The sequence below is a fragment of the Paroedura picta genome, chromosome 6 (genome assembly GCF_049243985.1).
Source record: "Paroedura picta isolate Pp20150507F chromosome 6, Ppicta_v3.0, whole genome shotgun sequence".
Classification (NCBI taxonomy): Eukaryota; Metazoa; Chordata; class Lepidosauria; order Squamata; family Gekkonidae; genus Paroedura; species Paroedura picta.
This window is the reverse complement of record NC_135374.1, coordinates 109,762,600-109,777,063: the sequence shown is the minus strand read 5'-3', so window position 1 is coordinate 109,777,063 and position 14,464 is coordinate 109,762,600.

Sequence of the window (14,464 nt, the reverse complement as noted above, 5' to 3'; positions counted from 1 at the left end):
AAATATAATAAATAAATAAATAAATAAATAAATAAATAAATAAATAAATAAATAAATAAATAAATAAATAAATAAATAAATAACGCCAAGCTAGCTCTTTAAGTTAATTTAAAATCTAAACTAAAAGTTTAAAATTTTAAATAGCATCCATATCAAAACAGAGTAGCAGCATCAAGCACTTAGTCTTGTGTTCTTCCAGAGCCAGAATATGGTCTGGAGGCATCTTTTTAGCAGGAAGAGCCCGGTAGATGTTACTACTTCACTAGCCCCAAGCAAAAGCCTGGAGGAAGAGCTCTGTTTTGCAGTCCCTGCAGAATGGTGCCAGTTCTGGCAGGGCCCGAATGTTCTCCGGAAGCTCGTTCCACCAGGGCTGATTCTGCACTTAGTCTGTTTTTTCCGTCATGGATCCTGCTGAATTCAGATTGATTTGAACTCGATTTGAACTCTATCCCCCCCCACAATTGAAACAGAAAGTGTTCTGTACTTGATTGGGGAAGCTCAGAATGGGGAGGGGTGCCAATTGCAGCAGGAGTCTCCTTTCTTTTCTTGAATGGATGGGAGAGGATTGGAGACAGCAGAGGAGAGGGAAATAACAAGAGGCAAATCTTTGCTGAGAGAAGTTAGGGCTTCTGGAGCACAGTCACTTTAAGGGAAGCCTAGCAACTGGGAACCAGGAAGTCTTTGAAATGACGCCCTGGCCAATCAGGGAAGACTGTTTTGCTATGAGGCAGGGAGCAATGAGTTGTTTCAAAAAAGCAAAAATCTGCATATTTACTCATGGCAGTTTTTGAAATATCAAGGCTTATATCAACTCCAGGATATCGCTAGGGAAAGGTAGGGTCACCAAAAATCAATCATGCATGTTGCAGAGAGAAAGTTTTAAACTTGCAGAGAGAAAATATAAACTTCCATATCTGAAGAAGTGTGACGATAGAGTCAGGAGATTTCCAGTTCCTAGGGGGAAATCTCAACTAGGGCAGAGTCTGCACTTACTTTGTTTATTCCATTGTCAATCCTGTTGAATTCAGACCGCTTTGAACTCGGATCTTCCTCTTCCCCCCACTCCCCATTGAAACAGGAAAGTTTTCTGCACATGGTTAGCATAGTTCGGAAGGGGGGGGGCAAGCCTCTTTCTTTCTTTTCTTGAAGGGTGGGGGAAGAGGAGCCAAGCAGGGAGCCTGTTTCTTTTCTTGAAGGGGGGGGGGAGAGATGATCAAAAAAGGCAGAAAAGGGAGAAAAAATCCAGGACCGACAGAAGTTGAGAGAAATTAGGGGCTCCTCCTTTAAGGCAAGTTTGTCACATGACCACCTGTGGCCAATCACGGGTCCTCTATCATGGAGAAGAGCCCAGATTCAAAACAGCCTTTAAATATTGAGGCTTAAAAGCACTCTAAGATATCGCATAATAAAGGTAGGGTCACTCTGGATCAATCCTTCTTGCTGCAGAAGGAAATTTTAAATCACCCCAAATCCAAATGGAAATCGCATTCTGTGTAGAGGGCAGGGACTGAATCAATCTGGGGTTGGAATAAAAGCTCCGTGCAGTTTACACCTAGGTTCTGTGACCAGATTAGAAGCCACTGTTCTTAACCGTGACACCAAGCTGGGCTCTTAAAGAGGGGAAAGGGGGGGGGGGAGAAGAGAGGCTACAGCCCTAACCCATGGGGTGGGGAGCTTCCCTCCAATATGCCAATGTCAAGTGAGGTCCCTGCTTTCCCTGAAAAATGTACTTGCTTGGTTTTGTACCAACTTCATATTAAAAATATAGAACAGGAGTCCCAAAAGTGGCCATGGACAACATTGCACCCTCCCCACACCTTTCTGGTGTCTGTCAAGTGCATTTAACCAATGGATGGATCTTGGTGGGGCTTATGGCCAGCAGAGCTTCTGATTGGCTGTGTAGATTAAAAGGCATCCTTTTAAATAATGTTTCTGCCTACAATGGAAGAATTATTAGGGTGATATATAAACTCAATCCCCAGCATTATGTGGTTGGCTCCACTGTATCATCTATTACAGGGGCAGTTTATGCAGCATGTGCTAGAGCCCTGCACTTCTAGGAACCCCACAAGGTGCCTTCCCACCCCATAGGTTAGGGCTGTAGCCTCTCTTTCTCCCCCTTTCCCCTCTTTAAGAACCAGCTTAGTGTCGCAGTTAAGAGTGGTGGCTTCTAATCTGGTGAGCTGGGTTGGATTCTCCACATGCAGCCAGATGGGTAACCTTGGGCTAGTCACAGTCTTGTTAGAGATGTTCTCACAAAGCAGCCTTGTCAGAGCTCTCTCAGCCCCACTTACCTCACAGGGTGTGTGTTGAGGGGAAAGGAAGAGAAGGCAGTTGAAGCTGCTTTGAGACTCCTTTGGGTAGTGAAAACAGGGTATAAAACGATACTTTTTCTTGTTTAAGGACATTGGAGTGACACCCCTTTCCACTGTGGGGACCCCTCTGCCCCCAGTCTGGCTTCTCCCGCCACAATTGTACTCTGCTAGAGTCTCATGAATCCTTAAACTGACACTACTGCTACAGGCCTGGCGAATCCTTACACCGCTCCTGAACTATTCTGTGCTTGTTTCCGCCTACTAGGGCTTCCATTTTGTGATTGTGCCCATCGCTCTCTGTTCAGAACTCCCAGGGTGCCCACAGGGTCAGAAAGGATAAAGACCAAAATCTAGAAGAATGATAGGGCTAGTGTCACAAGCTTCCCACCACATAGGTCTTTCCCCCCACTTTTTTTTCGTACTCTAGTTGGGCATGTTGTACACATTTCCCATCCACAGCCTTTTGGTCTTTGTCAATTAAATGTCAGGAGACGTAAAACCAGACCAACAAAGTAGCCCATTGCGATGGAAGGAATGGTGAATCTTCATTACTCAACTCAGTTCAGAAACTTGCAAGTGAGAATAAAATAGGAAATCAGCTAAACATTCCTACCTTTCGAGGTCAGTGCAGGTAGCCGATTTCATGCAAACAACCAGGCAGGCAAATGTATGCTGCTTTCAGGGAATTATAAATGCAAATATATATGGCCAACTGCCCCCCCCCCCACTTCAGTTTCATCTATATTCATCGTAGCATCTGCTATTGTGTTATCGCTCAAAGTTTCTTGAACTTTTTATCGGAATGTAAAATGCTGATCTTTAAAACCTGAGCATGTTGCTGATAATAAATACACGTTAAAATGGAAAGCATTTCAAGCAATGCCTGGACCGATTTATATGGAGGCCTTGTTTCCATTTTCGTTTCCCTGTCCTTGTGATCACTGTCTTAACAAGGTCCTGCTTTATAAAGTGTCTCTCATCTAAGCCCCCTGAATTCGATGGGCTTAAACTGGAGGAACTCTGCATAGGACTCGTCTGTATTTGACTTCAGCAATTTTTGAAAACACCTTCAGTCTTTTTTGTTTTCACTCTGTGGGTTCGGTAGACAGAGACTACGAGTTCTTTAAAAACGCAGCTTCTATTGAATCCAAACGCCAACCAAATTCTGAACAACAACATAAGGAAAACACGAACTTATATACAATTCAGTCGGCCTGCCAAGAGCTCTGATTGGCTTTTAACGTAGCCCTATGATTGGTCCATAGAGTTCAGAATTTAGAGTCAGTGATTGGTCCTTTTACAAGCGTTCATTTGCATGGTGGCTCACATTAACAGTATTCTGTCCATGTACATAACTCTTTTAAAGACCCTGATATGCTTTGTCACCTTTTCAAAACACTGACCTGTCAACACAGAACAAAATTAACGGTGCCAACTGATTTCCAGGTGACGGAGGTCAGTTCCCCTGGAGAAAATGGCTGCTTTGGAGGGTGGACTCTGTAGCATTATATTTCACTGAGGTCTTCCTCCTCCCCAAACCCCACCTCTCCCAGGATCTAGCCTCCAAATCTCCAGGGATTCTCCAAGCCAGATCTGGCAGCCCTAAACCAAATCAATGGAAAAAACAATGGCAAAAGAGAACCATCTAGTCTTATAAATGAGAGGACATTTCTCAGAAGGTAAGGGCTTTCACAATGATGTGGCTTCCTTTTGAAATTCAGAAGTAAGGATTGTAATTCATAAATTACCCCAGCTTTGTTAGGTTTTGGTGCTTAATGCTGCAATATATACAGTAATTGCTTAAAATGTATTAAGGAAATGGGATGGGAGTAAACTTACTAGGCCTCAACCTCCAACCTCTTTGAAGTTTGGTGTGGTTAAGAGCGGTGGCTTCTAATATGGAGAAATGGGCTTGATTCCTCACTCCATTACATGCAGCCAGCTGGGTGACCTTGAGCTAGTCATAGTTCTCTTAGAGCAGCAGTTCTCAACTGCAATCACACCATGACCCCAACTGTGGTGGCGCGCACATGTGCAGGCACTCAACGATTTGGAGGTGGTCAGTGCCATGGTGCTGCCGGCCACCACTGCCTGCGGCCACCCACCACCACCACCACCACCACCACCACCACCACCATCCTGTCCTGGCAACCCCGCAAAAGGGGCCAGACCACCCCACTTGGGGTTGGGACCCCAAGGTTGAGAACCACTGTCTTACTCTCAGGCCCGTCTACTTCACAGGGTGTATGTTCTGGGGAGAGGAAAGGAAGGAAATCATAAACTGTTTTGAGATTCCTTTGGGTAACTGAAGGTCAGAGCCCAAACGCTTTCAAAATAAGATCAGATTCCCTGTGGCCACAACTAATTCTCCCTTGTTTCCCAGCTAAATTTTGTTATATTGTCTTCTTACAGGGCAAACAAAGCAGAGAGCCAAGCAGAGATACCACATAACCCTCTTCAATTTCGGTTGCCGATTTCGTTGCTAAGTATTGTTCGTCTCAAATAAGGAAGAATCTCAATCAGGCAGCTTTAGAATCCCTGCCAACTGAGCTTGTGGCAGAGTTACCTTCTCAAAAGACAAGTTAAGGCATGGAATTCTGTTCCTCGGATCAACCGCCTTGACAGGATTATCAAACATCCCGAGGAAATGGACTTCTAGCCAACACATCTAATTTGAAAACGGGGGAACGTTTCCTAATTTGTGTCTTTTTATATTATATGACATTTCACTAACATTTCCATCCCGTTCTCTTCTGTCAGCTCTCATGGCAGTGGCTAGCCCCAGAGTGACCCTCAGATATGAAACATTTATACCCTATTGTTCCAGAACGGGAAGCTGGGCATATCACATTATTGGTTTTGTCAGGATTTAGATTAGAGCTAGGTAGAGTGAGTTGGACATAGTCTGGCAATTGGGGGCAGTTGGGGGAATATGCAGGTGCCATAGAGTTTCTGGCCATTCATGGTGGGGGAGAAAGGAACTATAAGAGTTTATCTACTGGAAGTTGATGGTAAGGATGAATGAACACCAGTGGCATACTTTCAGTTTTGGAATGAGTAAAATGGTTTATAAGGTTTCATTAATTCCAAGTGTGCAAAGTGAAGATTTTTTACATCTACAGTATTACAGGGTGATAATTCCTGTACATCTCATTGACATATTCAACATATTTTCAAAGATATTCCATTATTTAAAGATCATAGAGTTGGAAGGGGCCATACAGGCCATCTAGTCCAACCCCCTGCTCAACGCAGGATCAGCCCAAAGCATCCTAAAGATAACTGTCCTAAAATCTGTCCTAAATTTATGTGTGTGTGGTGATAATATACTATTGAAGAGTTCAGGGTTTTCAGTGTTATAAAGTTAGCTCTATATCCAAATTTGCCGAAAGATCTATTCTGACTATATGAGTCTTCTGTATGAGACTTCATTACAACATGTGTTTTTTATATTTCCACTTTTATTTTCCCTACTTTTCAGATAGCAAAAACTAAGACAGATGTGTTAATGTCACAGAGTGCAAGAGTTTGCATCTCTCACAAACATTCACAGATACCCACAAAGGTTGCCATTGATGGGATCATGTAAACCATGACATTACTTTTGGGGTAAAGCAGAGGTGAAATCACATCACTCTAGGAATCGCTGTAAAACTCTGTCTTCGTACCATAGAGTTTATGGCAATTCCTAGAGTGACCTGGTATCACTTCTGGGCTCTTCCTGGAGGTGACAGCATGCCAGGTACGATGCTGGCATTCTATTTTTTCCCCTCCTGCTGTCACTCAGCAGTGGTGGGCAACAAAGGATGCTAATGGAGTCTCCAGGCTTGTATGCATATGCATACGTATCATTCATTCATTCATTCATTCATTCATTCAATCAATCAATCAATCAATCAATCAATCAATCAATCAATCAATCAATCAATTTATCATACTAAGGTATTTATACTCATAAGTCACATCAATGTGCCAAACAGTCCAATTTTATTTGCTAACCAAGTTACAAATGATGCATTCTCAATTGCTGAAGAAGTACGATAACTTTAGGGTTGATAATAGTGGAAGTATTGCATATAGTTCAATTCCCGCCTCCCCAAATCCCATTTATTTTTCTGGGGAAAACCAGACACACACAGACATCCAGCTTCTAAATTTCTGGCAATCTTACTCCTCTGGTGTTTGACTCAAACTTTGATAGCACCTTTCACAGCCACACATCATTACTTGATTTTGTAGACATCGACATGTGTGAACTCAGCCTGAAGTCCTCAATGCTCTTCATTTCCCGTCCTTTTCTTTATGAGGACCACTTCATGCGTTTACAATAAAAGGTCGAAATAATTAAGGATTATGCATATTCCTGCATCTTCCACTTCTGCTGTGTGAAGTGATTACATGTCCTTTTTTTTCAATATGTGTACACTGTGAAATATCTTTCAGGGATACTCTTTCTAACACAAGATTGTACCATGTACAGCTTTTCGTATAAACCTGAAGACTGCTGACAGGTCGATCAGCCTTTCTCAACTTTTTACCACTGAGAAACCCCTAAAACATCCCTTAAGCTTTGAGAAACCCCAGGAGTGACATGATTGTGCAGAATATGGTTGGGAAGCATCTCTGTGTACATGCCCACCTGGAGCTCCTCCCCTTCCCATCCCCCCATGCCCATCATTGGCCATTTTGGGGGTCAATATGACCATATATCGTCATATCACCCAATTAATCTTCAACACATTTTAAAAACATATGAAAAATTAACTCCCACCCATTCACAAGACACTTTCAGAATCATCAAGAAACCCTGGTTGAGAAAGCCTGATGTAGATTGTATTTCCACAGAAACAGTCGAAGCAGCTGCCATGAATCATTTGTCTAATTTTTTTCTTGGTATTATGGGACTAATTGGGGTGGCAGGAGTAGGAACTGAAATATTTTTGGTGGGAAAACTCCCACAAAGACCCTCATCACCGTTCTCATGAAGTTAGCGTAACTGTTGCCCACACCACATTTTCCTGTCGGAAGCCAAGCACAGCTTGCTGGATAAGCTTGGGACGATCACGCACCTTCGGACTAATCTACTTTACAGTTGTGGTGAAGATAAAATGGAGCTGAGGAGATTGAGCTGATCTGCTTTGAGTCTCCACGGGGGAGGAAGGTGGAGTGTCGCTGAAGTAAATAAATTTGTAATCCTAAAAAGAAAGAGCAAGAGTCCACCAGCACCTTAAAGACTGACAAAATTTGTGGCAGGGTATGAACATTTGTGAGTCACTGCTCAATCCGGAGAAGTGAAAAGTGACTCAGAAAAGCTCATACACTACGACAAATATGGTTACTCTTTAAGGTGCTATTGAATTATCTTTTCTGCTGCTACAGACAGCCTTAACATGACTACCGATTGTGATCTAATATTAAAAGGATCTGTCTGTTTGTTTGTGACAGGCATAACTCATGAGAAAACTCAGTAGCATATAATGAAGCCTTATGACCATAAATAATTATTATTTTGCTCTTTCATTTCTGTAACCAATTGCTCATCCTTTGTTAATTAATATTTGTAATCCAGTTAGTTATTAGTAATTAATTGTTATTCTTTACCATATAGACGTAGATGTAAAATGGCTGGATATAATTGTGAAGTTATATATGCACTCAGATAAACCAGTTATATACCAAAGATGCATAATAATTGTCCTAAAACTATTTAAAATACAAATGCTATGTTTTTAAATACAGGTGTTCTAGTGCATACGTTTTACAGAATAGTTATTTATTTATTTTTATTTATATTTATATTTATATTTATAAACTGCCGCTCTCGAATGTCTCACGGCAGTTTACAAAAATCCATGAAAACAGTAAAATCCCATAAACCCCATTAAAAACATAGTTAAAACACAATATCAATTCTTTTGTCAAATAACCTATATTGAATGTACTTATTATTAGGGAGAAAAATGTATGGCCAAACATTTCTTGCAGGGTGAGTCTGCAGAGCTTGTGTTGCCAGCCTCTATGCAGGAATTCCCAACCAGGGGTCTATGGGCCCCCAGGAGTCTGCAGGAGCTCTGGACGGGGTCCATGACCTTTGCCCTCTGCCTTAATGGACTTGGCCACAAACTAGGGAACCAGCTGCATCCATTGCTCCCCCCCACTCAAAAGCGTGAGTTCTGTCATGGGGGTGGAGCCTGCATGTCTACTCCTGCTTTAAACCACCTCCCGTCTCTCCCCCCTCAGTCCTCCTCAAACCTGCCTGTTAACGTGGGTGGTGATGTCACTTTGAGGGGCCTGGCAGGGAGGTATGACTAGCTTACACTACTTTCATGGGCCCCTCAAACCCTAAAAATTATTTTAGGTGTTCCTCCATAGTCAAAAGGTTGGAAAAGGCTGCTTTAGATGGTGGCTGGAGATCTCCTAGGGTTACAGGTGATGACTAGGTAACAGAGATCAGTTCTTCTGGAGAAAACGACCACTTTGGAAGGTACTCTATGGCAGGGGTAGTCAACCTGTGGTCCTCCAGATGTCCATGGACTACAATTCCCATGAGCATTTGCTGGCAGGGGCTCATGGGAATTGTAGTCCCATGTACAATTCCCATGAGCCCCTGCCAGCAAATGCTCATGGGAATTGTAGTCCATGGACATCTGGAGGACCACAGGTTGACTACCCCCGCTCTATGGCATTATACCCCACTGAAGTCCTTCCCCATTCTAAATCCCACCCTCTTCAGGATCAACCCCCAAAGTGTCCAGGTATTTTCCAGCCTGGGAAATGAGGGGAAGAAAGCCCAAATGCAGAAACACTAAAGTCGACTCGCAGCATCCAAAGGAAATCCAAAGGAAGGCTAAAACAAGGTATGTCTCCTAATGTGGAAACAGTCTTGGAGATTTCATGGGCAAAGACTGAGGAGGGCAGGGGTTGGATGGCGGTGCGTCCTCAGCAGGGTATAACGCTGTGGAGTGCATCTTCCAAAGCTGTCGTTTTCTCCAGGGGAATTGATTTCTATAGTCTGGAGGTCAGTTATAATTCCAGGAGATCCCCAGACAACCCTATCTGAACTGGACAAGCAGAGCTGTAATGGCTCTAGTGGTCAGCTACCCCAATATTTGTTCGAAAACATGGATATTAAAGGATTTATAGAAAGAGGGCTGTCATCTGATTATAAGAAGCTGATAAATTTAGGGAACAGGATGAATTGGTTGCAATTTTCTAATTTCTTTCATTGAATTATTGTTGTTGTTGTTGTTGTTATCATCATTGTTATGATTATTGCAATAATGCACACTGTCCTTAATGCCGTTTTTAAAAAGCTTGCACGAGTGCAGATTTCTTCCTCTTCTCTTGACACCCGACAGCATCATCCGTCCTGAGGAGAATACGGTATTTAGAAGCCTGCTGTGTCTTTTGCTGTTATCCTATGATACCAGAATTTGGAGCATTTCCAAACTTATCTTACTTGTGGCTTGAGGTCTCTGTACACCAGCCAGGGAAGACTCTAATAAAGCCTCACACAATGCTGTGGTTGATACTAAAGTTTATCCAAATAAAGCCAGACTTTGCCTTGAACAATCCTCTCCATATGAAAATGCAGCCATAGTCTGCCCTGAAAGTGTGAACAGTTACACTCTTCTAAACCCATTCACTTCAGTGGACTTGAGTAGGACCCATTGAATGGATCCGATTAGGCCTGCTGAAGTCTGCTCTTTTGCGGTGCCCTTCTAAAGAGCATTGCCCCCTTCTTAAACCCTTTGGCCGCCATCCTAAAACCAAAGAGATCAAAGTTAAAACAGGTACGTTTTCTTTGCTTGTAAAACAAAGTAAAAGAAGGACCCCATGAAGAAAATAGTCCTCCCAGCCCTTGAAACAAGCCAGATAACTTCCCTTCATTCTTAACCTGTCATGATGACGTAACTTGCCCCATTTCTTCCCAACTTTTCGGGAGTTTCAAGTTGTTCTCAATTCTGCCTCCTTTCTTTCAGAGGCTGATGGGGTAGGACATGCTTTGCTGTTAGTGCACCTCTTAGTGCTCATCTGTTGGTTCTCTGTTAGCTTTCAAGGTCAGCTAAAATGGGCTGGCTGTTACTTTTAAACCTGTAATGGTCTGGAGATCCCTGCTTACCTTCAAGAGAACTTTCTCCCACCTGGATGTCTTAAGCCTGCCTCACCAAGTCCATTTATGCACTGGGAACTTCAGTGTCTCAGCTCCCATGCAGGAGCACAAATTGGGGGCAGGTGAGGCACACCAGGCCAAATGTTCCCCCGTGCGGGTGCAGGAAGAGGTGGGGCAACCTGCCACAACTAAAACTCCAGTCTGCAGCTTGGCATGAAACCTCCAGTGCATAAACGGTCCAAGAGATGACGCTTTGTTCCATGCATCTTCTCTCAGTGACATGAAATCAATGCCTTCGTCACATGGAATTTTCTGCCTGGGAAAGTTCACTGCCCATCGTTGTTACCCACTTCCTGCCAATTTATGAAGACCCTTAAAAAAAATCCACAAAAGCCTCCTTAAAGTTTTCCCTCCTTTGTCGTACTTGCGTTTATTATTTCCACTTCTATTGCTGCTGATTTCTAGATTTGTCACTAATTTCGAAAACTGGCCGCAAATAGGACATTCGACTGAATAGGTACATTGACTTGATCTTTTTGGGGAGAAAGTGTCAAGATCTTAAAAAACAAACTGAAATCCCAGTATTACTTACAGCTCTCTAATTTTATGTACAATGAAATGACCCCCCTCCCCCCTTCCCCCAGCTTAGCAGGCTCCAGGTTTTGGGCTCATCATCGAAAAAAGGCCGAAAAGGATATGAGTGCTACACCAGATTTTCAAAAGGATTTTAATTAATAACTCTGTCTTGCCAAGCTCCTTTACAATAGAGCTTCGTTAGCTTATGGACTATAATTCTAAAAAGGAACTATTGATATGTTAATTGCATATGATTATGAATGGCTATTTGTGGCATTGGATCTCTGTGCTATACCAATTAGGCTCTTTATGTGTGATCTCTATTGTAGTACAGCTATAGTGCTTTTCAAAATTCTTTTCTTAGGGTTCCTTCTCCCCCCCCCCACCCCCCACGGACTGTACTAAGTGATCTGTGTATGGTTGCAAGTCAGGCCCCGCTTTGGCATGGTGCTGTCTGTCTTCCGAACGACTAAGCGCCTTCTCATGGGCTAGACTAGAGCAATGGTCACCAAATCGAGCTGGGACGTTATTGGTGTCTTTATATCATTTACGCCTTGCCTTTCTCCCAAGCAGGGATGCAAAGTGGTTTATATCGTTCTTCCCTCTTCCACTGTATCCTCAAAACAACAACCCTGTGAGATAGGCTAGGCGGTATATGACTGGCCAAAGAACACCCAGTAAGCTTCCAGGGCAGCGTGGGCATCTGAACCCGGATCTCCCAGATTCCAGTCCAGCACTTGAACCCAATCTGACTCACTTCACACACCTTTGTGCAAGGAGTCAATACTGGGCCCTGCATGGATTGGTGTTCCAGAGAGTCGCTCCATAAGAGTATTAAGCTCTTCATTGCTGTAGGGATGCATCTCTAACCGTGCCTATCATTTCCACAAAGACTTTAACCACCACTTAGGCCTCATTCTGCCAACTGAACTGAAGCCAATGTGCGTAGAATTGCATTAGCTTATAATTATTACTTGTGATAAGTCTTTACATATTGCCTTCCTACTCTATCGGACCTCTTCGGTTCCCTCTTCCTTCCGTTCATCTAATTACCCCCCCCCCCAAAAAAAATCTCAAACCTGAGATTATATTCTCTTTAGGGCAAAGGCCTCTCCCCCTTTTTTATTCTTATGTTTTGTATACAGCATCATTTATTACTCTGCATAACAGTTCCTATGTTAAATAGCAAATGACAGGTGCGGATAGTTAAATCTGCACAAAGGGGCCAATACTAATATTGATATAGGGTTCTGCAAAGCTGGGGGATCCCAGGAATCTGACTTCTGCAGTGGGGTTAAAATGCCTTCAAATCTTTGCAGGTGTTGCAAAAAGCAGGCCACTGGAACTTAAGCATCATGTTGGATTGCAACCCAAAAAGGTATGTGAAAAGTGGTGGCCACCTAGAGGAAGCATAAAGAGGCCTTATAGTGATGTGGGCAGGGGGTCAGAGCTGGAGGCAGAGTGGGGAGGGGATGGGAGCCAGCAGCAACAGGAGAAAGGGAGGGACTCCTACGAATCCTCTATTGTTCAGTTTTTCACTGAGTACAGTATGTCTCTCTGATAATTCATCATGTTCTCCTGCCCAACCTTTTCCATCGTCTATTCTTGCCAGTGTTGCAAGAACATTCATTTCCATCAGGCTATTCTGAGAACACTCAATAATAGAAGGCTTGATAATGATGGCTCAGGTCGACAGACCTCATCCTTGTTTCGTGCTCGTGTAAACCACTCCTCCTCCCTACCCCCAATTGCCAGCAAAACTGGAGCTGGAGAGGAGGAAACAGAGGAGGTAGTATTGGTCCACGGAGTCTAAGGAGCAACACACTTTTTTGACTTGCACAGATTTAGAAGTAGATGGGGGGGGAGTTAAGACGGCCAGGTGATGCCTTCTAAATCCTGATGCCTACCTGGATAGTTAGGGGCTTGTTTGGAGAGGTTTTTCTATCAACTTTCCCAAAGAAGGCCAGGCCCCTAGCATCCCAACCACAACCAAAAGGAGAAAACATCCTGACCCAGGTCAAGAACCCACCCAAAAAAAGGGTCAAACTAGAGAAAGTATGCTCAAGACACTGTAGGGTAAAATGTAAAATTAAATATTAATATTTATTAAAATTGGCTCAGTTACATACAGTGATTTAGTATGTTAAATATGTAGGACACTAAGGACCTCTGAAAGAAAGAAGAAGAAAAGCTGTGCTATAATAGCAAAATATAAAATAGATCAATGAGGGAAAACTGTTTCAAAAAACTTACAAGCTTACTTACTGATCGATTCTGTGGACCAGAAGGCCAGATAAAATTCTTTGAGGCCTCTTATGTTTCTAAAGCAGGCCCTGGTCCATATGAGCACCTATACAGTTTATAAGCATGTGCTTATTAAAAATTCTCCTATGATATTTATAAAGTTACACAGCAATATAATGCCCAAGAATAACATCTTGTTTCCAGTGTTCCATGAGTGTCCTATAGGAGCAAACTTTTCTCAAAAGTATGCTGAGGTGGAATGCTGCTTATAAGCTTTTTGAAACAGGTTTCCCTAATTGATTTATTTTATATTTTGCTATTTTAACACAGCTTTTCTTCTCTCCTTTCAGAGGTCCTTGGTGCCCTACATATTTAACATACTAAATGACTGTATGTAAAGGAGCCAACTGTATATTTAACATAGCTGTGCTTGTATTTTATGTATGCTGCTTTATTTATTTATGCCTGACCAGTGATAAAGTCAGGTAGCTCTCACTCAGCCTCCCCTGCCTCACAGGGTGTCTGTTTTGGGGAAAGGAAGAGAAAGGGATGGTAAGCTACTTGGAAACTCTTTTGGGGTAGTAAAAAGCAGGGTACAAAAAACCCCAGCTCTTCTTCTGAAACGCCACAGGGATCCAATTTGGATATGGATTTTGATGCGGGGGGGGGGGGGAGAGGGGTTCAAACTTCCACCAGGCCATTTTGCTCACCCGAACTGACCCCTGGAGGCATTAGTTGTTCCTTGGAGGGATTCTGCACATGCAAGCATGCCAGATTAAGGCTTCCAGTCTTCAGTTTCCTAGGGCTCTTAGAAGAAGCCATCCAATGTGTGGGCCAGCAAACGGATTGCCTTCAGAGTTCAACCTGCTGCCCTGAAATTGAGCCCCCAAACCTGAATCTTGGGGGGAACCCAACTATGGCAACCTTAGGTGTAGGCTACTGCTGCTGCTTACAGGGTCAGACAAAGGTTTCCTTATGATCAGGGGCCCCTCCAAGAAGAAGAAGAAGGAAGAAGGAAGAAGAAGAAGAGTTGGATCTTATATGCCGCTTTTCTCTACCAGAAGGAGTCTTAAAGCAGCTTACAGTCGCCTTCCCTTTCCTCTCCCCACAATAAACACCCTGTGAGGTGGGTGAAGCTGAGAGAGCCCTGATATTACTGAGGAAGAAGGGTTGGTTATTATATGCCACTTTTCTCTACCCGAGGGAGTCTCAGTGG